Consider the following 27,731-nt stretch of genomic DNA (forward strand, 5'->3'; position numbering starts at 1 on the left):
TGGGTTACACCCCTATGATGTGGTCTACAACTTACATTTGTGCCAGAAACAAGATGCCAGGGGCTCAAGGCATTTTTCCTTGCTAGGGTGCTTAGAAGACTCCTCCGGGCTCCACCTAGCAGTCAACTTTACGTGGTACGAAGAACTCGGCCTGGACTATGTGGATGACCATATTAAATTAGCACCTATGCTCCTCTGGTGCTCTAACTGGAGCAATGCCAAGGCCACTCTCAAAAGAGACATATTTGAGGACTGTCTGGCATGTGCTTCTGGTCCAGTGATACCCTGGATAAGAACATTTAGTCAAACTTTTTGAACTTAGGTGTACCCACTCTCCTTTCTGACCCAAGTTCCATCAGAAAGGGGGACACATTATGGCTCAAGGAAAACAGTTTGAGGGATAGGGCAAGAAACAAGGGTCTGGTGGTGTCCATTATGGAAAGCATTAAGGGACATGTGCTGATCCAAACATTTTCCCGGATGAAGCCATATCTAGAATTTGTAAGCCACCCAGGGGATAGATTGCAACTCACTGGGTTCCATTTTGGCTCAATCAGATGGAAACTAAGGGGTCTATTAGGATGGTGGTCGGATATCCGCCGCCGGGCTGGCGGTAGCAACCACCGGGCCAGCGGTGGTCATCCGCCCGCGATCGCAATCCAGAAAACCGCCGGTCCCATTAGCATGGCAGTGATGACCGCGGTAGTGAGATTTTCCACCCGCCACTTTTTTGCCGGTAGCAGTCCGCAAGCGTACCTGGCGGAAGGAGCTGGACCGCTAAAATGGGGCAGGTGCAGGGTCCGGCTCCGCCGGCATGATTATGATGCCAGCGGTAGCCAGCCTTTCCGCAGAGGTGGAAGCGCTGCCAGTCCCCAATGTGTTTGTCGGTGCATTGGGTACCCCCTACATGTCCCTGTACCAGGTGGCAGGCACTGTGCAGTGCCTGCCACGCAGTGCAGGGATATGCTGGACATGCTTTTTTGGACATCGCGGCAGTGCTGCTGGCAGCAGCAACTGCTGCAATGTTAAATGCCACGATCGTACCGCCGCGGACAGATTTCGACTGCAACGCATACTAATTGGACGGGCGGTTATGCCGCAGTCCTAGCACGCGGTGTTTTCCCCCACCATGTCGGTCGGAGTGATTTTCCGACCACCATCCTAATAGATCCCTATGTTTCCCTCTCAGGCAGTACAATGCTACTAGTGTATGTTGTTGTACTTGTGACAAAACCTAGGATCAAATCTTGCTGCATTTTGTATTTATCAGTCATTTTTACAAACATTTGATGAAGGGTTTTTTGATTCCTATCATACAAAATGTTCAGATAAAAAAATGTAGAGCAGCTCTGATTTATCTGCATTCCTTATGTACTATGGAAATATGCTTTAGGGTTGGCCTTTTTCTAAATTCTGCCATCAGACTTCGAAATTGGCTGGTGTTTTAATGCGTTATTTTATGAATTTTTGAGGCCAAACAAATTTAATATTTTGCTTGAATTTTGGGAGTTTAATTAATAATTGTTCTTAGACATGAGTCAGAATATTTTTAGCTATGAATGCTTGGTATTTAATAATTGCTTTGTATATGGTATTGAGAATGTTTTCTGTAAACCTATATTTATATACTATTTTTTTTCTTAATATTTGTGCTTTTATTGTCTATTTTAGACCGAAATAAGGATTAAAGAAACGAGAAAGAATGAAAGAATATATACCCCTGTGAGTTTGGAGGCTCTGGCTAAAAACAAGAGTTAACAAATGTAGAAGGTTATCTATAATATTTCTCAAAAAGAAGAGAACAAGAGAACATATTTATACAGGTAAAAGTAATAATTTATTTGATCAAGATATGATAATTTACATAAATACATCAATACATAAAAACATATTTACAAGTAGGTTTGAAAATACAATAAAACAAAAAATTAAAAGCATATAAATCAGCATTATAGCCTAAGAAAGGGTCCCTCATAAGCGTTTCGTGAGCAACGTGATATCCATGTACAGCATAATGTTAGGTTTTAGCTCATATTTAGTTCCTAATATGCAAGGCATGAAGCAGGTACCTTGATACAGAAAATACAACTGATTCCGTATAATCAGATCTTAATATTCACACAGCTTCAGTAAGGGGGGAAATAGACATTAGCCGACATGCTGGGACAATCCATTTTTGTCCTAGACTTTGCATAAACAGGACAAAAACGCAAAAAGTTTTCTACAGATTCATTGCTACTTCTACACGCTGGACAGATTAATGGTAAAGTGCGCTTTTTACATTCACTCGTTGCTGTAATCACTGGTAGGGTTCCATATCTAAATTGTAAGTACAGTGATTACTTAAGTAGGGGTTCTATCTGATCCATAAATATCTTGAATGCTAAAGCGCATTTAATGTCCAAGAACCACTCAGTTAAAGTGTCATGTGCAGAAGAATAAAAAAGGGTGGCCTGGGTGCAGTCCCAAAATGTTGTCTTTAGGATTAATGCTGCATCTTTAGTCATGGTCTCTGTTTTCTCCACAAATTGTCTCAGGTCCAATTTATACAGCCTTTGTTCAACCTATTTAAACCCTGAGGAATGGCCCGCCACTCTATCAAGTGCCTGTTCCTCTGCAAAAACTTGCCTGTCCAGATCCTACCCCAGAACAGTAAGGTTTGTAGAACAGCAATATGAGTGTTGTTTTTCATTCTAAGGTCAAGGCACAGCGGCACAAATGGTGTATTCGTGGTATGTTTAGAATAGATGTTATAAATGTATTCTCCATCAGCTGCAGTCCCTTAATCGTATCCAAGCCCCACAATTCTGTCCCATACAGGGCGACACCCAACCCTCTTGCACAATATATTTTGAGTGCGGAAGAAGTGGGGCGGAATGCGGATCTATTTTATTTTTTTGCAATCACCACACCTACATGTTGCAATGACATTTGGATTTTTTAAAATCTGGGCAGACCATGCCAAATTACTAATCAATCTGACCCCTAAATTATCAACGATCTTCACCTGTTCTAAAATCCTCAAACCCAACCTCAACTTCCCTTTAAATGACCGGTGTGGTCAAAAAATCAAACATCTAGTTTTTAGGCAGTTGATTTCTAGGTCAAATTTATCCTAAGTATCAGAAAACCTATTTAAAATATTCTGCAGGCCCATTGGTGTTTGTGAAATCAACAGCGTGTTATCAGGAAAAAGAAGCGCTGGCATTAGTTAGCCTCCTAAATTTCGAGGGTCCCCTCCACAGTCATCAAGTGCATCAATTAACCCATTCATGTAAAAGGTCCCCTCTTGAGACATACATTTTCTTCATTAACTCACCACCATTACCCACCTTACTTGTGCAAAATTACCTTGATGCAACCCTGATCCCTTAATACAGCCCACAATTTGTCCCCTGGGATTAGGTCAAACGCAGACTTCAGAGCGACAAAAACAACATAGACATACCCCTTAAGGATCACAATGAACTTCCAGATGATCAATAAAAAAATGGAACACCTGATCTAAAATGCTGGTATATGCCCTGAAACCAGCCTTCAAGTGGGATAATATAGCCTTATAGCCCGCCGTAGCGGGCTATACCGGCTATTGAAGGCCCGCTGCAGCGTTAAAGGCCCGCGCCGAAGGCAAGGGACTTTAACAAAAGCAGCGGGACTTTAATAGCGGTATAGCCCTGCTACGAAGGGCTATAAGGCTATTAGAACATTCTGCCACTAGAGGGCAGAATGTTCTAATAAATTAAACAAAGGCTTCTCGAAGCTCGAGGGGATTTAAATCCCCTCGAGCTTCGAGAGGCTTTTGTAAAACATTGGAATGTTGCTCTGCGGGCCTTTACCGGCCCGTAGAAGCATGGAGCACTCCATTGTCTACAATGGAGTGCTCCACATTACAATGTTCTAATACCCTGTAATCCTCGATCCAGAATTGTATCTGTACTAGGATCTGTTTACTGAATACGTTTTGTTCAGTATCAATCAGGCTAATGGGCCTGTAATTCATAAAGTCTCCTTTATCCATTTTATATAAATTAGAATTATTTCAGCACCCTTCCATGTACCTGGTATTTCTTCACCATGAGCTATAGCATTTAAGACTATATTAAGTATGTTGCCCCATACAGTCGGCTTTGAGCAATGCATACTGGTCTCCAGGAATTCTCTAAAGTCGTAGAGCTTTTGCCCTTTTCATGCTCTAAATAGCAGCTATACTTTCAGCCAGGGAGAAGGTTAATAAATTCCCTCTATCTTCATTCTGTGGTCTCTATTCTGTTCATCCCTTCCGTATTACTCAATGAGTATAGATTAGAAGAGGTTTGTTTCCAAGCATGATGTTGTATAAAACAAATTATCTTCCTTGACAATACATGATACTCCTTTTGACAACAGGTGCCAAATGGCTGGCTTTCCTTCATATGGACACTCTAAATTCACACCAGTGACCTTCCTCCCAACATCTCTTAGCAAGTGACTGTATTCAATTATATACCCTCCGTCCCTCTGCTATGGTGCTCTGCTATGGTGATACTATTGCCACTCCTTACAGCAGTAATTAAATCTGACCCAGGAGTCTTGCAGTACTCCTTATACCGTGGCACATCCTTCCCTCTAGTATGGAGCAATTTGAGATGGTCTAGAAAAGTGTTACCTGATGGACATGAGTAAGTTGGTAAATTTGTCCATGATTGTCAGAGATTATGGGAAAATCCAGAGATTGCTGTTAGTTAAGTAAGAAACATCAATTAATTCCATAATCAATGCATTGTGGTTGCTTCCATGAAATCTCTTTGAGGCATGGTACATCAACCTTAGTCTGTAAAGTGTTCTGAGGCTGATGGACTATTTCCTCCTTAAGGGGCCTCTCCCTAGTCTTAAACCTATCCGGTTTACACATACCCCCACAGTATATTGAGAGATGGGGCACGTCTATTGCCACTGGAGCAATCGTTCCTGAAGAAGGTCCCCCTGCCCGTAATGGCAAGCTAGGGCCGAAACCTGTTGACCTACCATGACCAAACACCAGGTGCTGTGGATCACTAACACATCCACCAAAGAATCTCCTACAATTTTTAATATTACCCCTTTCCTGCCCAATAAAAGACTATACACAGGAACTGAGGTGATTTTAAACACACTCACCTTTTTTGACACTGCTCACCTTTCATTCATAGCTGTCTTTAAACCATATGATCTTCCTCCGGGTGGGGGAACCTAGATTACCTGGAGAACTGAAAACTCAGGAGATAAAGACCCAATGATGGTGCTATTGCCCTAACTGGAAGAACAGAGAATAAACATATACGGCATCCTGGGTTAATGTTAATGAGGGTCTCCAGAAAAGAAATCGAAAGACCATGGAAAAATGAGACAGGTGATTCATATTCCTCCACAAATAATCAACATGTGCCCCATTGAAGCAAGGGAAAACAAATAGTCCTACCAGGCGTACGATGGTTGGAAGGGAGAAACCAACAACAATGTCCAGGTACTGGCTCTATAACCAAATTAAAGGGAAAAGGGTGACTCTGCCCTGTCTCCTTCCTAGACGTGCTAAGAATGGCCTGATCTTGGCGCGGGTGCATGCCCCGGCGCATACTGCATACATCCTGCACTGCAAGAGTGACAAAGTGATTTTAAGCACTTCAGGCAGTGTCTGGGTTGCCACAGTGTTGGCTGGCTCCACCTCCATAGATAAGGTGGTGATGCTGTGGGACAAAGTATCACCACAGCACAAGCCATTATCGAGCCCGCTGCTTCCTGCACTGCGGGATTGAGAACGCGATTTTAAGAGCTGTAGGCAGTGTCAGGGATGACATCATGTTGGCGGGCCCCGCCTCCATGGATAAGGTGTTGATGTTGGGGAAATAGTCCCACCCCAACAAAGAGTCAATATTGGGCCTGCTGAGCCATGTTGCTAGCTTAAGTTCTCGAATTCTGTACTTATCCAAAAGTGCAGCTCATAATTATGAAGCAAAACCCACAACTACTGATGGTGAAACTAGCTTACAATGTATTAATTGTATATGTGTCTGGTGTGTGTGTGTGTGCGCTTGCGCTTGCGTGTATATATATATATAGATAGATAGATAGATAGATAGATAGATAGATAGATAGATAGATAGATAGATAGATAGATAGATAGATAGATAGATAGATAGATAGATATTGTCCCAAAAACACTGTCAACATATAGAGGTTGGTTTAGAGGTGGAAACTGTGCACGTAACTGTAAGATGGGGAAGCGGCACGCTTGATTTATTAAAGCCCAAAAGCAAGCAGATTTTGAAAACCAGGAACATATTCCCAAAAGGCATGAATATTGACATAACCATGCATGTGTTTCTACAAGAAGAAAGATAAAAAAATCGTTAGTAATGTAAAAATAAAAGAAAAGGTCCGTCTGTGTCAGACCTAAAAATAAATTTTCCTTCATCGACTTGAAAAAACACTAGCACAACTTTTTTAATATGTGAAGAAATACGTCTGATTTAATTCTTTGACTTTTTAGGGGTCGATTACGATCCAGGTCAGACAGCTCTCCTAGAGCTGATCGTAGCCTCACCTTGTGACCGACCCGTATCCGGAGCCGGTCCGTCCTGTTGATGAAGTACGATGTGCATAACTGCCAAAAACCCGACCGACACGTAGGCTGTGATTCAAGCTTCATTCTCCGTCCGAGCCGTAACTCCTAACGCCGAACGGAGTCGCCCGGAAGCAGTATCCATAGCAGTTTCGCCCTGGCAAGTACGATGCTTACTTCCTACGTGCCGGACGGGTCGCCACGTACGGCACGTCTCAACATCCGGAAAAGAAGCATATCAGCTACGATTCGGGCCACAACTCAATCCACGTCTACGAGATGGACTAGCTTGCAACGGGTACGAGACGGAGCAACAAGCAGCGTGTACGAGACGAACACATCATGAATCCCATCGCGCAGGTCATACCAGTACTCTACATCTATGACCGGACCAGGAACAGACGCGGATGGTGCAGACGGTAAGTCAGACACCTATCACACAAACAAGTGACACGTACTCGCAAAATGGCACACATACACAGGGGATCCATATCCTGGCCACTAACAACAGGTCACCATAGGGGTTGTATGGCCAGCACCACTACCACCCCCACCCATAGGGCTCATGTTGCCCATCACTACTGCCACCCCCACTGTAGGGGCCTGTGGTCGACCTCATGGTCACAGGTTCTAATCCCGGCGGGTCCACTCAGCCTTTCATCCATCTGAGGTCGATAAAATGAGTACCATTGAGTTGGGTAACAATATACATCTGTTATTCAGCGCCTTGAGACTTTCGGGTGATACGTGCACTATACCAAAGTACATGTTATTATTATTATTATTATTGCCCATCACTCCTGCCACCCCCACTCATAGGGCTTATGTTGCCCATCACTACTGCCACCCCCACTCATAGGGGACCTGTTGTCCAGCACACCTGCCACCCCCACCCATAGGGGACCTGTTGCCCAGCACTCCTGCCACCCCCACTCATAGAGGACCTATTGCCCATCACCCCTGCCACCCCCACTCATAGGGCTTATGCTGCCCATCACTCCTGCCACCCCCACTCATAGGGGATCTGTTGCCCAGCACTCCTGCCACCCCCACCCATAGGGGACCTGTTGCCCAGCACTACTGCCACCCCCACCCATAGGGGACCTATTGCCCATCACCCCTGCCACCCCCACTCATAGGGCTTATGTTGCCCATCACTCCTGCCACCCCCACTCAAAGAGGACCTGTTGCCCAGCACTCCTGCCACCCCCACCCATTGGGGACCTGTTGCCCAGCACTCCTGCCACCCCCACCCATAGGGACCTGTTGCCCAGCACTCCTGCCACCCCCACCCATAGGGACCTGTTGCCCAGCACTCCTGCCACCTCCACCCATAGGGGACCTGATGCCCAGCACTACTGCCACCCCCGCCCATAGGGGACCTGTTGGCCATCACTCCTGCCACCCCCACTCATAGGGCTTATGTTGCCCATCACTACTGCCACCCCCACTCATAGGGGACCTGTTGCCCAGCACTCCTGCCACCCCCACCCATAGGGGACCTGTTGCCCAGCACTACTGCCCCCCCACCCATAGAGGACCTGTTGCCCATCACTCCTGCCACCCCCACTCCTAGGGCTTATGTTGCCCATCACTGCTGCCACCCCCACTCATAAGGGACCTGTTGCCCTGCCCTCCTGCCACCCCCACTCATAGGGGACCTGTTGCCCAGCACTCCTGCCACCCCCACCCATAGGGGACCTGTTGCCCATCACTCAGGCCACCCCCATTCATAGGGCTTATGTTGGCCATCACTGCTGCCACCCCCACTCATAGGGAACCTGATGCACAGCACTCCTGCCACCCCCACCCATAGGTGACCTGTTGCCCAGCACTCCTGCCACCCCACCCATAGGGGACCTGTTGCCCATCACTCCTGCCACCCCCACACATAGGGCTTATGTTGCCCATCACTCCTGCCACCCCCACTCATAGGGGACCTGTTGCCCAGCACTCCTGCCACCCCCACTCATAGGGGACCTGTTGCCCAGCACTCCTGCCACCCCCACCCATAGGGGACCTGTTGCCCAGCACTCCTGCCACCCCCACTCACAGGGGACCTGTTGCCCAGCACTCCTGCCACCCCCACCCATAGGGGACCCGTTGCCCAGCACTCCTGCCACCTCCACCCATAGGGGACCTGTTGCCCAGCACTCCTGCCACCCCCACCCATAGGGGACCTGTTGCCCATCACTCCTGCCACCCCCACTCATAGGATGGGTGATGCGCCACACATCCATCATACACCAACATCATGTAAGTCAGCAACATACACCCCCCCTAACATCATGACAGCAGTGTGTAGTCTGTGACAAATGCCCACAACAGTGATCATGACTTCGAACATACAATGTAACTACCATCACATGTGTGACCAAAAAATTAGTGTGGCCTACACAAGGCAAGCATCATTAGCACTGTGTCAATGTAAAAATAACACCCCCTCACTGTGTAGAACTAAAGTTAAGTGTGGGGTTCCAAACTGCAGCAGATGTTGAGCATTGTGGTGATGGGGTCTAAAACCCCCCTCATCACAGTGACCAAAAGGTAAGTGTCATCATGGACAAAGCTGCAAATTCCAAACAGCATGTATGATTCCTGGTCCCAACACATGAAACACTTTTGGGCCAAAGTAGTGGTTGTGTCCCATACCCACAGAGATGTGGTGAGGCTAACAGTGCTGTGATAACCTAACATACTCCCTACCATGTGCAGAGAAGCACCACCCATGTGGGCTGACAATGCATACAGTGTACTATGACACATAAGCAGAAGTGACCATCACAAAGCATACACACATCTCGAAAATAGACACACTAATCAAAACAACCTGTGTAGACTGTAGGTGTCAGGTCACAAACTCATATTCCATGCCAGCAATGGCACCTAACAACCAGGATGAATGTGCACAATGATGTGATATGACTCACAGGGACAGCAGGGAAAATCACAAAAACAGCATTGCATCCCGACAATGGCCCACAACAGCAATACCAATGCACTGATGCAGATGCACAAACACAAACAGGCAACCTCACACTACACATCTGACAAAACATGTGTGTGTGTGTGTCTCAGTATCCCCAGGCAACTACACAACACATGAGGGGGGCTGAACCACAGTGACACAGACGTGGACACAGTGCCATACAAAAGTAAACCATCATTGGGACACCCTTAGTGGGCAATCAGGCATTGTGAGATGAGAGGGAGCACAAAAGACACATGTTACACAAGCTTGAATGAATACAAACTAACACAGCAAGAGACTGACACACAACAGCACTACCCCCAGGGACCAGACATTGGGGTGACACAAGCATGCATGGCACCTCCACTGTGATGACAAAGGTAGATGTCTTACAAACTGTGAAAACCAGACATGTGTCCTGTGCCACAAACGTACATCACATCTACACAAACACAAATCACTCAGCATGGCCCGTCATCCATGAACAAACGGGAGCTAGGGGCACATCTATGCAAACATTTACATCAGTCCACCCTCAACACCACACACCCTAAACTGCAACAATGTGCATCTGTGAAGCCCACATGGACAGGTGACATTGCACATGCACCCATGACAAACACAGGAATGTTGGGAGGAACTAAGGTGCACAGACTCATCACACAAGGACAGTTCACAACCCTGGTGAATGACAGGCATACTGCACAGTATGCGGTACCTGGCCATGATGTCAAAGCTCACGTAACCTTCAGAATACCACCCACAGTCACAGGACAATGCAGAAGCCAAGGAAAACTACAAGGCACACATGCTGACACCTGCCAACATTGCAGCCCTGAACCGGACAAGTGGGAGCAGTCACACACACATACACATGTCTCAATCACTGAAAGGTATCACATAGGGACAACTACATGATATTGCGAACTAACAAGTGCCTTGGGGACCCCTGACTGTGTCCCATCTGCGTCTGACAACATCACCACAACTCAGAACTGACAAATCCCAATGATGAATCACCAATTAACAGTAGTGTGTCATGCACCCACACATCTGGTAGCCCATGGCAAAGTTGTGGGATGAACACAGTACCACTCAGCAAGCATCAACAACAGGAACATATCAAGGGAACACTGCCTGTGTATGAAAAGGGATGTGGACACACACACACACATGCTCACACAACTCACACCATGGGCCCAGGATATGTCACGGAACAACACATCCGTGACATAGCCTGAGGGGACCCAACTACTGTGGAAGCCCAGCTGTGCCAAACATAGTCACAGCACGTCTCACTCATGTCAGCAAAACACTTGGTCAGTCAGCCATCAGTTACCACACAATGAAGGCTCCGGTCACAACAGCCTGGGTACGTGAGTCTCCCCTAAGTCATCTGCACATACTCAACACATATGTACAGCAAGTTGCACAGAGGACCCAGTTGCTCCTACACCAATGATGCCCACACCTGTAGGTCCAGTGGAGATGCGCCAAAAGTCAGGGAAATAGACAAATTGGACAATGGGAAGCACATCATATGTGCATGGGTGCAAGCCACAGATGTGACCATGCAAATGAAATGTTCACAGAGATGTCCACAAATTGTTGATCATGACACACCCAGTTAGCTGCAAAGGATGACATGGATACTGTCCAGAATAGGATACATATCTCTTGGACCACATTGAGTACCTCACATCAGCATCTCAGTATTCAACATTGGAAATCCAGCATTACAGGTGCAAGGGCATGCTAAACATCATCGACATAATGTACAGCTAAATCAAGTTCCCAAGGATAAAGAAAAAAGCTTTATTCAGCATATAAAATGTAAACGTCCGTTCAAACAAAAGGCCAATGGCCAGTCCATTATCAAATGACAAGGAGTGAACTTGAGTGACAACTGTCACACGTTGCTTGCCTGCACTGGGAAGGACAGGGGACATCCCCTCGGAGGGGCATATATGGGGGCAGGCCAGGCACCGCAGGGACAGGATCAGGGCACAGCAGAAGGAGGCAGTGAAGGGGTGGTGGATGCAGGAGAGTCACTGGCAACTGCAGTGGAGCTGACTGAAGTAGTGGGTGCAGTCACAACTGTGGGGCACAAGTCAAATGGGGTGGGTGCCGGCACAACTTCAGTGGGCAGGTCAGATGGAGTGGATTGGGTCCCCACTGCAGTGCCCAAGTCAGACGGGGTGGTCGTGGACTCCACTACAGTGCCTAAATCCATGTGAGCAGAATGGGGTGCAGATGAGGTCGGCAGGACAGAGGAGGGGTCACGGTCCTCACATCAGTGGCACTAACTGTCTGACCGGGTGTGGAGGAGCAAGTGGTAGGGGGGAAAGGCCTCAGCATTTTGGGGATGGTGTATCTGTGGGTGGGGGAACCCAGGGCAGGGTGTGGCGGGGGAACCTCTAGAGTGGTGGCCTGGGGGATGGAGGACAGAGACTTTGCCTTGGAGCTGCGTGGCGGCGGTGGGGTCTTGCTCTTCCGGCTCCGGGGGGACTTGCGGGTGGGGGCCTCAGTCTGACTGTGCCTGGGGGAGGGTGTCCGGGTGTGAGGGGCACTCCCCTCTGTGTGTGGGGACTTCCTCTTCCCCTTGTAATCTGGATCTGCTGGGTCGGTGAGGAAGAGGCCAAGGTCACAGAGGAAGAGCTTCTGTGGAGATGGGGTTGCAGGTGAGGCAAGGGAAGGGGGCTGGGAGGGAGAGGTTTCGGAGGACTGCGGAGTGGTTGTGGATGACTGTGTGTGTGTCTGCAAACCAGCCCCTGTGAGTGTGGTATCAGTCCCCTGCGCTTGCTTGTGTGCACATCTAACCCTTGGTTTGGGTGTTTGTGTGCTGCCAGTGTCTGTGGCTTTGTGAGAATGTGCAGGCGTGTGTGTGCTTGGGACAGGTAGGCTGCTAGGAATTGTGGGTGGTGCAGGGGTGGGACGGGTGCGGGACTGTTGGAGGAGGGACACTGCTGCCATCAGAGAGGAGGCCACGGACTGATTGGTCCTCTGTAGGGCAGACATGCCCGATGAAATGCCCTCCATGAACGACACCAGTTGCATCAACAGAGTGGTGTGTGCATGGAGGACACTCAGCATCGATGTCTGCCCTACATGGATCTGTCTAAGTAAGTCCACAGACTCCTCACTCAGGGCAGCAGGGGACACAGGTGCAAGGGTGTGGTGCCTGGCAAAAAGGAGACATGCTCCCGAACACGGGAGCCTCCACGGACCTCTGGGATGGGAGCCGATGGGAGGGTGGTGATGGTGGTGGTGGGGGTGGTGGCGGGGACAGCCTCACTTGCTGGGGTTTGGTGGCTGCTGACACCCGCCTCCACAAGGGAGTCATCCTCCGAGCTGCTGTGGCCCTCAGCTGGGGTGGATGGTGCTGACGACTCCTCGGTGTGGCTCCACTCGCCCTCCGTGCCACTGGGTCCCCCCGACTCCTCTCCTTCTGTCCCTGTCAGGCTCTGTGGTTCCTCCTGGTCCTTGGAGCTGTCCCCTCCTGTGGCCGTGGATGTATCTGGATACGAATAGGAAGAAAGAGAACAACATCAGCCACCTGCACTGACTGCACACACCACAGTGAGTACATCACATCACAGGGCAATCCCTGGCATCATCAGCTGAACACTGCTCAAAGTGCCAACACTGTTTAGAATAAGCCAATTGTCATTCTCAACATCAACCATGACACACATATCCCTCCTTGACTTGCACCCATATGTCTGTTGCATGTTGGATGCTAATACCCCAATGTCCCGACATGCACCACCCACACATTAGTTGGACATGCAAGTGAACATGTAGGAGTATGTCACTATACACACAGCACATCTCTTGCCACTGACTCAGTACAGGTGTCCGGATGAAGGGATGGGCAGAGACTCATTTCACATGCTTGTGATGCATGCCAGCAACACACACTATGATGTTCTCATTTTCTGATAGTCAATGCCACAATGGTGTGCATGGTGCACACTTGAACACAATGCAGGATCACTCATAGCAAGTTAAATGCCATGGCACTGGCATGTCTGGAAAGTCAGTCAACACTGTCTCCTGTCACAGAGGCAGGGCATCCATACAACAACAGTATGCACTGTGTCACAATCATAGCTCAGGGGTAAAGCTAACTCTGCAGATGACAAGTGCATTTGCCCATCTCCTGAAAACAACATATCCAGGACCCAGATACCCCACATCATGCAAATCAACATATGAGTCTCTGCAAACACAACTCCCTGTACATTAGCACATCACAGTCTGCCGTGCATGTAACCCAGCTGCCTGAAGTACACAGTTGCATACACCATTGTGCGCTGTCAGATGATCACACACCTATATGTCACACAGGTCTTGTCTCTCACAGTCACATCTCAGATGTCCTGCTGATCCTCAAAATCATGGACACCCCAGTTGTATGTAACAGGAAATCACACCATAATGACACAGAGGCAGACACCTGAAGGCACATGTCACTAAGCACAACCTGTAAGTTGATACACAGCAGTGGGATTACAGAGTGTTTCTAAATGCCCTTGAGGAGGCATGACTGCCCAGGTCTACGTGAAACAGTGTTTGGCCCTGGACAGTAGTCAGGTGGCTAAGCAAGTATGACATACTTCATATACATAATCCTGAGACACACAAATTGGAGTCCCCTGCTGCATGGGTTTGTTTGAAATACCCCAGCCACATGTGGCGAGTCAGACCAGCAATTGTAACACATATCAAGGGCACACACAGATCAAATGTCAGATCCCAGGCATTGGGTAAACAATTGAACCACCCATGAAACACACAACAGAGTCACGGGAACAGATGCTGTCCGGAAGCTGAAGCATTGTTGACTGCAGGGACACAGTGCCCTAGTGACACAAGCAACAGACTGTAGGGGCCACACCTGTGGAACAGATGAGGAGGGTGCATCACACAATTGAGGGACCTGAGTATTGGACTGCAAGACCTACATAATGTGGAAGTGTGACCAGGCCAAAATACTGCAATTAGCATGTCAGACATAGTACACAGATTAGGCATGGACTTATCCATGGTCCATCCAGGTCCGGGAAGACCACCGCCAGGATCCGGAGCATGTGGGGGGTCAGGGTCCGGTGTCCGCCCCTCCTGCGTGGAGGTGACAGCTTCAGCTGGACTCTAGCTATCCTCCGGGTCCAGCCCCGAAGGTCCTGCCACCTATTCTGGCGGTTGCGGATCCGGCGCTTATAGACCCCCAGCGAGCGAACTGCCCGGGCGATGGTCAGCCATATCTCCTGCTTCTGGTCGGCATCAACCTGTGAGGATGACAAAGTTAAAAATCCATTAACACACATGCCCCTTATTTGTACTGCACACATTTGGATATACATGTCATCATCACAAAGGAAAATGAGTTACACAGGTAGTGCAACCATGGGAAAGGACAAATAACCTGCATGTCTGACATGTTAACAATGCCTCGGAAGTTTAAGCTTGCACTAATGCACTTTAGCAGCAGAACACCTGTTCATTACATGTACCTACACACTTTGGGGGATGAAAGTAGTCAGTGAGAATGCTTGCCACTGGTGTACACACTGCTAGTACTGCTAGTGAGACAACATGCACAATTAGGAAGGCAGTGGACTGCACACTCACCTGCTCCCCTAGTTTCCCATACAGCTTGCTGTACTGTGGAAGGAGCCCATCCTTCAGGGCCTGGTTCTCCTCCTCAGTGAAGGCTGGGGCCCTCTCCAGAGTACGTGCCATTACAAGAGCCAGAGGATGCAGAGACAGCAGCAGTGGTAGCAGGGATGTGGTCCAGGAGCATGTAGTGCAGGCAAGTGAGCTCCCTGGGGGCCGGCCAGCCTTATATCTGTGCTGCGGAGGCAGAATCTGTGCCATGTGTCCCAAGTGATAGGTCCAACATGGTTGCATTCTATGAATCTGGCTAATCCATGGAAATGTAAGACTCGTACACGCCTTCCGCATCGTTCAAATCTTCACCTTTCTGAAACACTAGGAATTGCAACATTGTTGTAGGCATCCAACTGAATTTCCAGCGCACAACTCGTACAAGTTTTAAATCCGCATCCATCTCTATGACAGTCCAGAGCCAATGGGTGCACCCGGCTCGGTCAACGGACTGTACAACGTGTATTTTTGAACATACACATGCACCTGTCTCCATACGATTCAATGGCCAAGGCGTACGCCTGTCTCGGACCATGCCTGCCCGACACGCATGCATGATAGGCCTCAATGCAGTCAATGGCAAAGCGTACGCACGGCTCGGTCATGAACCGTGCAATGCGAACGCATTGTCACCCGCGTCGGACCTCATTGCAGTCAATGGCAAAGCGTATGCCCGGCTCGGTCATGAACCGTGCAATGCGTACCCATTGTCACCCACGTCAGACCTCATTGCAGTCAATGGCAAAGTGGACACCCGGCTCGGTCATGAACAGTACAATGCGTACGCATTGACACCCGCGTCGGACCTCATTGCAGTCACTGGCAAAGCGTACGCACGGCTCGGTCATGAACCGTGCAATGCGTACGCATTGTCACCCGCGTTGGACCTCATTGCAGTCAATGGCAAAGCGTACGCACGGCTCGGTCATGACCCGTGCAATGCGTACGCATTGCCACCCGCGTCGGACCTCATTGCAATCAATGTCAAAGCGTACGCACGGCTCGGTCATGAACCGTGCAATGCGTACGCATTGTCACCCGCGTCGGACCTCATTGCAGTCAATGGCAAAGCGTACGCACGGCTCGGTCATGAACCGTGCAATGCGTATGCATTGTCACCCACGGCGGACCTCATTGATGTGACTATTTTACGGTTTAAACACACAATTACTTGCCAGGGACACCTGTACACACCTACCACACTACAGCATTTGCCACACAGTGTCCCATGGCATGTAAGGCTGCATTCCCTGTGTGTTGGGGGGAGCAACATTTGGTTTGTTGTGTGTCACTTTTGTTCACCCACTCCCAGGCTGTGCACGTGTACATGGGGGCAGAATCCTTTGTGTGTTGTGCACATTACCACTGTGATGTGCAAATGTACAGTAATGGGCATGAGCCACGGACACAGTTTCATGTTGGATATGTTTAGGACATGTCACATACACCCTGAGTCCTGGGAGTGATGGCATGTACGTCACAGTGAGACCTGTAGCCACAATTCAGATGTGCACCCACAGTCTGTGTGCATGTTGTGTCTAAGATGTGTCTGATCAAATGTGCCCATTGGGAGACAGTCTCCACATCCATGTGGTATATGCAGCAACCTTGATGGTGTGTGTGTGTGTGTGTCTAAGAGACTTACATGTAGGGCCTGCAGGGACAACAGTGGCCACTACCTGTGGGACTCACGCTTGCCTTGTGGTGTGTACATGATACGCCATGTCCATGCCAGTGTTGATGTGGCAATACAGGGACCCTGGGTACCTGCATGGCAAATATCTGTGATACCTGGGAGACATCAGGCCTCACTTGTCACTGTGGAGTGTGTTTGTAACGTGACAGCAGCACATAGGTAGTGTGACACAGCCCAATGATTGGCCATTGCACTACATGGGACTTATGTAGACATGTGGACTTGAGATGATAGGTGATGGGTATGTAGGTGACATAGGTGTCCATGCCCAACAGAACACACCTCAGTTCATTGTGTATTGTCATGATGGATCATGTGATATTTTGCTTGGTCATAGCCACATGGGTGGATGAATCGACAATCGTCCTTTGTTCATCTCTGTTCTGCAGGGCACCAGCTGTCCATCGACCGTTCCCAGACCTTCAAACAATGCAGGAACGCGACGGTACCGCTTCACCAGGCCACTGATGGAGGAGTTGGCGGAGCAGTCGGCGCCACATCTGCTACCTGGACGGACATACCCTACAGCACTGACCCCAGAGGTGAAGGTGATGGCCGGCCTGCACTTCTTTGCTACTGGTACCTTCCAGTACACTGTGGCTACAGCAGGTGGGATGTCGCAAACTATGTTTAGTCGTGTGCTACGCAATGTCTTGGAGGGGATGTTGCATTTCCTTGACCTGTACATCAAGTTCCCTAGCCCAGCTGAACTCCCTGAAATAAAGGATGCCTTTTATACACTGGGGAGGATGCCGAACGTCATCGGATCTATTAATGGGGCACATGTGGCCCTGATACCACCACAGGCACATGAGCAGGCATACCGGAACAGGAAACTTTGCCTCCATGCGGGCATGGTGGGCAGCCTGCTCTTGTTGTCTGTCCTTGAGGATCCCCACTACCTGGCCAAATCCTCATGTGCTATCCAGTTGGGGGTCATCATTCAGTCCAGACCCCTTTGCAAGGCGCGCCCTCTGCCTCCCACCCCTCCCAGCACCCCTATCCACACGGGCAGGACCAGCGGCAGGACACACAGGTGACACTGGGACCCCTTGGGTGATGTTGCTGGTGGTGTTTGCTCTAGCTTCCAGGGGGTCCTGTGTCCCTGTGCAGTGGGTGTTCAGTGGCCTTGGTCTGTCCGTGTTGGCGGGGGTGCCCTGTCGGTTTCCAGATGTTGGAGGTGTGGGTACAGGGGGTGCAGATGTTGATGCTGCTGGTGCTGCATGAGGACACCGGAGGGAGTCTGGGACTGGGAATCCTCTTCATTTGGTGCTGGGTCCCCAGCACCACCTGTGTTTGGAAGGGACACACAATGTAAGTTATGCTTCTACAGGCATCAATGGTTTACAAACATGACATTTTCTACTGTACGAACGGATGCCTGCCTGTACACTGCTTTTTCCCAGCTTGTCACGGACAGAGTTTGATATTGTTGTTCCCAGCATTTCCTTGTACTCCCCAAAACAGAGCCCAGTGTCAGACATATTGTCAGTCCCTTCCCCTGTGAGGCGAGCATGGTTCAGTATGAGCTTGCTGGGCCATGTGGGTGGGTGTGGATTGTCTGTGACTGCAACTCCCATCATGCTCTTGGCTACACCCCCCTTCTCAGCATGCCCATACTTCCTCCCTCTTGACTCTGCTTCCCTGTGAGGGGGTGTGACAGCAATGGCAAGATGGCTGACTGTGAAGTCCTGGTGTGTGTTGTTGCCCAGTTACCAGTATGGCCTTGTGCTCCCCACAACAGAGCCCAGTGTCAGACATCTTGACAGTCCTTTTCCACTCCCTGTGATGTGGGCATGTTTCAGTGAGGTCTTGATGGGCCAATCAGGAGGGGGAGCATTATCTGTGACTACAACCCCCATCATGCTTTTGGATACACTCACTTCACCTGCATCCCCACTATTCCTTCCTGTCAGTCAGCGGCACTGTGAGGTAGTGTGTTTGTGGTGGCAAACTGTCTGGCAGTGTTTATTTAGCTTTGTGCCACTGCCTTGCTCTATTTATTTGTAGGTTGGTGCATGTCATGACACAGTTCCAAGTCACTATGAGATGGCAGGTATTGTGTTTGTCTGACTGGCATACACATCTTGGGATGATTATCTATTGGTTACTGTGGCTTTGCTTGCGGTGCATGGTTTCACTGTCCCCTTGCCACACAATATTGGGTATGTTGTTTGTGCACTCACCAGGCTCTGGTATGTCTGTTAGACCATGGACGCTCTCTGGTGGTAGGATGTCCCGCACCTTTTCCTCCCAGGTCCTGAAGTAGACTGGTTTGGCAGGAGGGCCACCGCCGGTGCACTGACTCAGGGCGTGATCTTTTTCAATGAGTTTCTTGACCCTCCTGCGCACGTCATGCCACCTGTTCTGGATATCGTCCTTTGTGCACCTTGCTGGTGCTTGAGCGTTCACCTTGTCCACAATCCTTGCCCACATCTTGGTATTCTGTGACATGGGGGTCCTTTGGACCAATGTACCAAACAAATGTGGCTCTACTCTGATGATCTCGTCTACTAGCACTTCTAACTCACTATCTGTGAACTTTGGATTCCTCTTTGGGGGCATGGTGATGGGTGGTGGTGGTGAGTGATGTGTGTGTGAGGGTGCAAGTGAAGGTGGGTTAGTGTTGGTTTTGCTAGCTGTATGTGTGTGTGCTTTTGGATGAGGTGCTGATTTTGTGTGAGTTGTGTGATGGGTGAGTTGTGAGTGTGTCTTTGGTTGCTGTGTGATGGTGTTTGCTGCTGGCTGTGTCTCCTGTTTGCAAGTGATCATGGTAGTGATTGCAGTCCTTTATATATTTGGAGTTGTGGGTGTGTCTTTGTCCCAGGATAGTTTTATTTTATATTTATTGGCTTTGCCATTGCTTGTCTGGTCCTTTTTTTGTCTTTTTTCTTTTGGGTTTTGTAGGCATGAAGGAGACGTTCTTCTGACGGAAACGGACACTGATGTTGGCTTGTGCGGGCTTCTCTGCCTCGTTCACGCTGACTATCTTCTGTGTTTCATACGTGTCGGTCGCGGAGATCTCTATTACTTGTGGGCCCGGTTTTCTGTGCGTGTCGGTCGCGCGGATTGGTCTCCGTGCGAGTCGGTCTGGGTTTACACGCATTGCATCGTACTGCGTGGATCGGACATCGCGGGTACGGGTCGGTCTGGTTAATTCCGGGTTCGTGTCGGTCGGTGCAACTCACGTCGGTTTTCCGGCCGGATCACTATTTTCCCTACGGCTCGGTCGTATGGCTTGTATTCCGTATGTGTCGCATCGTACTGCCTGGGTCGTACGGCGCTGGTCCATGTTGGTCGGTCTCCGGTCCGGGTCTGTGTCGGTCGGTACGATTTGCGGCTGGAATCGGAATCGGCCCCGAACTGTTAGACCTGGCATCCTTGGCGTGGTTATCCCCCTAACTATTTTCCTTCACACCTCCTGTTTTTGCTGACTTCATGTTTTTGCTGGCCTTAGGAGTCTGCACACTTTACCACTGGTAGCAAGTGCTAACGTATTTGTACGCTCTCCTTAAACCATGTTAGATTGGCTTATAACGAATTGGCATATTTTATTTACATGTAAGTCCCTAGTAAAGTAGTACTACTTGTGCCCAGGGCCTGCAGCACTGATTTTGCCACCCACTTATGTAGCACTTTAAATATTCCTCAGGCCTGCCATTGTAGCATGTGCGTGTGCAGTTTTAAACTGCCATTTTGGCCTGGCAAAGTAAACCTTTTGCCAGCCCCAACCTTGCTTTTTAATACGTTGACCATGGAATGCTCAAAGTGCGGGCACAGTATATTTAAAAAGTTTGACATGTACTTTTAAGTTTTACATGTCCTGGCGGGAAAAATTCAGAAATTTGTTTTTCACTACTGAAAGGCCTGCTCTCCCAAATGGTAATATTGGAGTAACTTATTGCACTTTATAAGTGTAATTTCCAATTGGGAATCGGTAACCTGTTCATGTTTTGGGGCCGATTCCGATCCTGGAAAAACCGGGTACGAATCGTCGGACTGAGCGTTTTCTCCGTCTGACTCGTACCCGGGAAAAATACCTTACAAACATGCAAGTACGATTCGTACGGAAACACCATTTCCGTCCGATTCGTAAAAAACATCGACCGGCTAAAATATACCCACAATTCGGATCCGGGACACCGCGTACGCGACATTCGCACGGAGTCAGGCAGCGTTTTACGGATCAGCAAGTACGATTTGTACCAACAGCACTTCGCACGGCAATATTTTTACGGGACCCAAAAAGTGCCGGAAAAGCTAAGTACGCCGCGATGCACGGCGAAAAGGGGGCCCGGTACGCACTGTACCCCCATCCCTACATGTCCGCACTGTACCCCCAGCCCCCCCATGTACGCACCGTACCCCAGCACCCATATGTGTATGCGCCGTACCCCACCTCCGTACCGCAGCCCCGTACCTGTACGGTGTGTACCCCCACCCCCGTATGTACGGTGCGTACCCCCACCCCATGTAGATATGGAGCATACCCCCACCCCACCCCGTAGGTACGGAGCGTACCCCCACCCGTATGTATGGTGCGTACCCCCACCCTGTGTATGTACGGAGCGTACCCCCACCCCTGTATGTACGGTGCGTATCCCCGCCCCCGTATGTACGGAGCGTACCCCTGGGGGTACGCACCATACATACGGGGGGGGTACGCTCCGTACCTACGGAGGGGGTGGGGGTACGCTCCGTACCTACACGGGGTGGGGGTACGCACTGTACATACAGGGGTGGGGGTATGCTCCATACCTACGGGGTGGGGTGGGGGTACGCTCCGTACATACGGGGTGGGGATACGCTCCGTACCTACGGGGTGGGTGGGGGTACGGCGCGTACATGGGGGGGCTGGGGGTACGGCGCGTACATGGGGGGGCTGGGGGTATGGCGCGTACTTGGGGGGGTGGGCTGGGGGGGTGTTCGGCACGTATGCGGGCACATGTTTGGACGTCTCCATGGTTGCTATGGGAGTTCGCTCCGTACGGTGTTTTTCCCATACGGTTGTGCATTCGGACGGACGGGACGGATCGTACTTGCGTGCTCGGACTTCAGTTTACCTATTCGTACGTAAAACTGTCCGGGGACGTGTCGGACACTTTTTCCGACCCGAGGACGTGTCGGGGAATTTTCCCAATGCGATTCGTATGGATTTTTTAACATACGAATCGTACTTGCCAGTTTGTACGGGACTTGTACGATTCGTACGTAAAAAAATCCGGATACGATTCGTACGGGGAATATTTTTAACGGATCGGAATCGGCACCTTAGTGTCTCTGGAATCACAATTTAATATCCTAAATTATGGTGAAATCGGATTTTAAATTGCAATTCTGAAAATGGCATTTTCCAGTTCACTGACAGAATATCGACCCCCCAAATATCCCCATACACAAATATCGAGTTTTTATTATCAATGTCAAAAATATCGACATCCTATATTTATTACTGTAATTACCAAAATATCGGACAAAAATATCGATGTAAAAAATATAGGTGTACAAAATATCGATTTTAATATATATATATAAAATAATATTAAATATATTTAACAAAGAAATTGACTTAAAAAAATAAAGTAGATTTAATATACATTTTAATAAATGTAACAAATAAATTTAATTTTATAAAAATGTAAACATACGTATATAAAATGTAATATATATGTATATATAAACTTTAGAACAATTAATAAACTGTTTATTTTAATGTATTTTATAATTGTATTGATAAAATTCATAAATAAATATATAAATTATTAATACACCAATAACATAAAATCTCATAAAAAACATTATATTATAAATTAAAATATTGAACTATTTAAAAGTCTTTAAAATTAAATTTTTAACTTCAGTGAATGCAACAGTAGATAAAGTGGAGGGGTAAAAATTACTATTCCCACTCCAGTGAGTGCAACAGTAGGGAAAGTGCTGGATAGTGGAGGGGTAAAAATTACTATTCTCACTCCAGTGAGTGCAAGAGTAGGGAAACTGTTGGATAGCGAAGGGGCAAAAATTACTATTCCCACTCCAGAGACTGCAACAGTAGGACAAGTGGTGGATAGTGAAGGGGTATAAATTACTATTCCCATGCCAGTGAGTGCCACAGTAGGGAAAGTGTTGGATAGCGGAGGGGTAAAAATGATTATGGTTAAAAATTACTATTCCCACTCCAGTGTGTGCAACTGTAGGGAAAGTGCTGGATAGCGGAAGGGTAAAAATTACTATTCCCACTCCAGTGAGAGCAACAGTAGGGAAAGTGCTGGATAGCGGGGGGGGGGGTGTAAAATTTACTATTCCCACTGTAGAGAGTGCAACAGTAGGGAAAGTGTTGGATAGCAGATGGAGTACATTTTACTATTCCCACTCCAGTTTGTGCAACAGTAGGGAAAGTGTTGGATTGCAGATGGGTAAAAATTACTATTCGAGTGAATGCAACAGTAGGGAAAAGTGATGGATACCGTAGGTAAACAAATTACTATTCACACTAAAACACTTATACAAATATATATATTAAAAAATCAAAGATATAATAAAAATTAATAATCAATATTTTAACATTTTTAATTAAATGTTTAAATCATATGAAAAGAACACATATAACAATAGTGTTTGAATGACTTTATTCGATATAAAAAAATATCATAAAAGTATGTACATTGTGAGGTCATCCTAAAAATCCATGATAGTACAACATAAGCGTTAAAAAAAAAAAAAATATGTACAATTAGTAAACCGTAAAAACACTTCCTATTATAGCAGGGGCAGAAGCTCAAATATCTCCAATGGCCAAATTCTTATGAGATCTTAACAGTTTATTTCAAATCGACCAGGCACACCCCAGAAATTTGGCTACCCCGCAAACCACCACCAGGGAAGAGACATCGGTTAAGAGGAAGCGAAGTGCCACCCTGTAATTCTCAAAGCCCAAATTCCTGCAAATGGGTCTAAGCCACTTCCTCCTAGACACCCTGTAATTTGGGCATGCAAAGAGGAAATGGGAAATAGATTCGCTAGGAGCAGGGCACCCAGGGCAGTCAGCAGATGTTGGAGTCTGACAGTTCCAACCTGCTACCAAGGAGTTAAGTGGGAGAGTCCCGAACCTAAGCTTCATATAGAGCGTTCTATCTCGGGGGCATTGAATGTAATCCAGGTATTGCTCGGCTTTTGCCGCCCACTTGTGCTCAAGGAACTGATTAGTAAGAGTACCCCTTTTGGGGTTCCTATCTTCCTCTCCCTTCACCCAGACCCAGTATGCTTTTTTAATGACATGCTTTGCCGGTGGGGTCTGATTGAGCCATGCCTCCCCATAGCCAATATCGGTCAACAATCGCTTTAAATTGCAGATCCATTTGATCTTGTTGCCTGTGTTTAACTTGATGATCTCATCCAGGGCATCAGCGTAGCTGGCCAATTCAGGGGTGCATCTCAAGCGGACCCAGAAAAGCAGTGGGCGTAATCTTACAATATCCCTAATGATATATTAAAAATTAATAATCAATATTTTAAAAATTAAAATTAAATGTTTAAATTATATGAAAAGAACACATATGACAATAGTATTTACATATCTCAAAAACTTACAAATACTATATATAATAAAATAATAAATACATTTATCAATAAACATTTATTTTTAATTACAAAATATTTACCAAAAAAATGAATGACATAATAAATGTATTTATTTAATTTCCTAACCTATAGAACCACACCAATAACAAAACACTTCACATTTCTTAATTAAATGTATTTACATATTTTACATAATAAATAAAAAATTACTAATTTCTACTAAAACAAAAATTATAAACATTAATCTACTACACACACTTTAACACTATATTTTGCACAACACAAACTAAATTAAAATATCAAATAATAAAACCCATTTAAAACTTATCTTAAAATTACAATCAATTACTATTACCAACTAATAATTAAATTATTAAAATGTATTTAATACCCATTCTTTAACCCTTGTAAAAATAAATATAACAAAAAAATATTTAAAAATTACCCAAAATATGTATCTATTAATTATCATCAATAAATATATATTATTTAAACACAAATTAGTTCCCACCATTTACACCTAAAAACACCACAACGCACACCTAAAATTAATTACGTAATTACCATAATTAATTAACAATTAATTAATAAACATTAATTAATAACCAATGATTAATTCTAAATTAAAAATATATTACTTCCAACCATTTACACCTACAAACACCACAACACACACCTGAAATTAATTAAAGAATTATCATAATTAATTTACAATTTATTAATTAAATTTAATTAACAACCAATTATTAATTCACAAAATAAAATTAAGTTACTTCTCACAATTTATACCTATAAACACTACAACACACACCTAAAAGTAATTACATAATTACCATACTTAATTAATAATTAATTAATAAAAATTCATTAACAACCAAATATTAATTAATTAATTACAAATTAAGTTACACATTTAACACTATAAAATATCAATAAAACAAATATTAATGGATAAAATTAATCAATAAATTTAAAATAATGAAATTACTTCCCACCCTATTCCCCTATAAAGCCACAACCCGCTACAGAACTGAAAGCACAAAATTAAAATATGTTTTTTATAACTACTAAAAATGTAACCCATATATTAAAAATACAAACAATTCTTATACACAAAAACATACATCACATGCATATCAAATATACACTAAAATACATAACAATAATAAAAAATTAGATTTTTAACAACTATGGGGTCGATTCCGATCCTGTATTTTTTTTTCCGTACGACTCGTATCCGTAATTTTTTCCGTACGAATCGGACAAGTCCGGTCCGGCCCATGAAGTACGATTCGTACGGGAAAAATACATACGGTTCGGCCCGATCCGTACGAATCACCCCCCAGTGCATCCCCCCTTCACCCCCCACAGAGAGGGCCCGCAACGGGCCCCCAAAGCCAATCACCGCCAGCCTGCACCTACAACACCCACATCCTAATATGGCGGACGGTGCCTGCTAGGCACCACCACCATATTAGTGGCCCAGCTCCACCCGGCAGGCAATCATAACGATTGCCACCAGCGGAAAAGCGGCGGACAGACTTTGCGTCCACCACGGTAACTACCGCCATCCTAATATGGTGGTGGGTAAATCTAATGACGATGGCAGAACAATTGCCACTGCCGGTCCGGCGGTGGCGATCGTTCCGATATCGTAATGAGCCCCTAAGTGAGCAAACACATTATGATGGATTTATTCTCTCTGAAAATCTCATGGTCATTATCATTCCATTATTTTTAACACCAGCACAGATCCTCCCTATTAGGCTAGCACCCACTACCATGTACTATTCCAAATGTACAAAGAGGAAATTCAACTTTGTGTCCAAGTAAACAATGATTTAAATCAGCAACCTCACAACATGTCTGACAGACAGCTACTTCTGAGTGAGGAACCATTACCCTCATCTTAGTGGTCTAAAGATTGAAATTCTCGTAACTGGAGAATGTTGAACTATTCTGCATAGCATTCAAAATACACTTTCCAAATCGCAGCTTAAGCGTTAAAAAAATCTGAAGAGTTAACACAGCAGCTAATAAAGTGCACTCATTGTATAACAAAATAACACATTTGCCTATTGCAGTTCAAAATTACTTATATAGAAACGATCAGCCTACTGCAGTTCTGAAGTGAATTACATAAACAATCAATACACCACATCAAAGTTGGATATCAATTCATTAATATGAGACTTTTTGAAGAAAACTAACAAGCAGTAAATAGACAACATCCATTAATATAATCAATCATAATAATTTTTCAAGAGAACAATTGCCCCCATGCTACAATTCACATAAATACTTCACTTAAAGTGAGTGTGCTGTTTTCTGAAGTTCTGCCTCATGTGCTGTAACCTATTTTAAACGCTAGCCTAAAAAACTTTAATCGCTTTTATGCTTTTAGTGCACCAAATGTAATGACTGTGTAGAATTGAATTTTAATCTGTTGAACTTGTCAGCTCTTTTTAAATGCGGTGACCATTACCTACGTTGGCACTTTGAACCATAGAGTAGTTCTCTGCCTCCTCAAACCATAGAGTGCGAGCGAAGACGGGAGGTTGGAGTTCTAGGTACAGACTCCATTTCCTCCTTAAATGTCGGTTGCGGGCCAGGCGCGGAGGCGAGAGTGCTATTTTCTGAAGTTCTTCTTCATGTGCAATAACCTATTTTTAACTCTCACCTAAAAAACTGTAATCGCTTTTATGCTTTCAATGCACCAAGGTGCCGATTCCGATCCGTCAAAAAAAATTACCGTCCGACTCGCATCCGTATTTTTTTACGTACGAATCGTACAAGTCCCGTACAAACGGTGAAGTACGATTCGTACGTGGAAAATCCATACGAATGACTTCGGTAAAAGTCTACGAGACGTTCCTGGACATTTTTACATACAAATTGTAAAAGTGAAGTCCGAGCGCGCAAGTACGATTCGTACCGGGCGTCCGAAAACACAAGCGCATGGGAAAGGCTCCATACGGATCGAACGCCGTACCACTCGTATCCGGGTAAACTTGTGCCTGGGATACGAGTCGTACAGCCCCCTCTCCCCCTCCACATGTCTGCCTTGTACCCCCATGTCCGCACTGTACCCCAGCCCCATACGTGTACGCACCGTACCCCGCCACTTACCCCAGCCGCGTACTTGGACGCACCGTACCCCACCACGGTACCCCACCACCGTACCCCAGCCCCGTACATGTGCGCACCGTACCCCACCACCCTACCCCAGCCCCTTA

This window comes from Triturus cristatus, chromosome 4_1 (assembly GCF_964204655.1).
Source record: "Triturus cristatus chromosome 4_1, aTriCri1.1, whole genome shotgun sequence".
Classification (NCBI taxonomy): domain Eukaryota; kingdom Metazoa; phylum Chordata; class Amphibia; order Caudata; family Salamandridae; genus Triturus; species Triturus cristatus.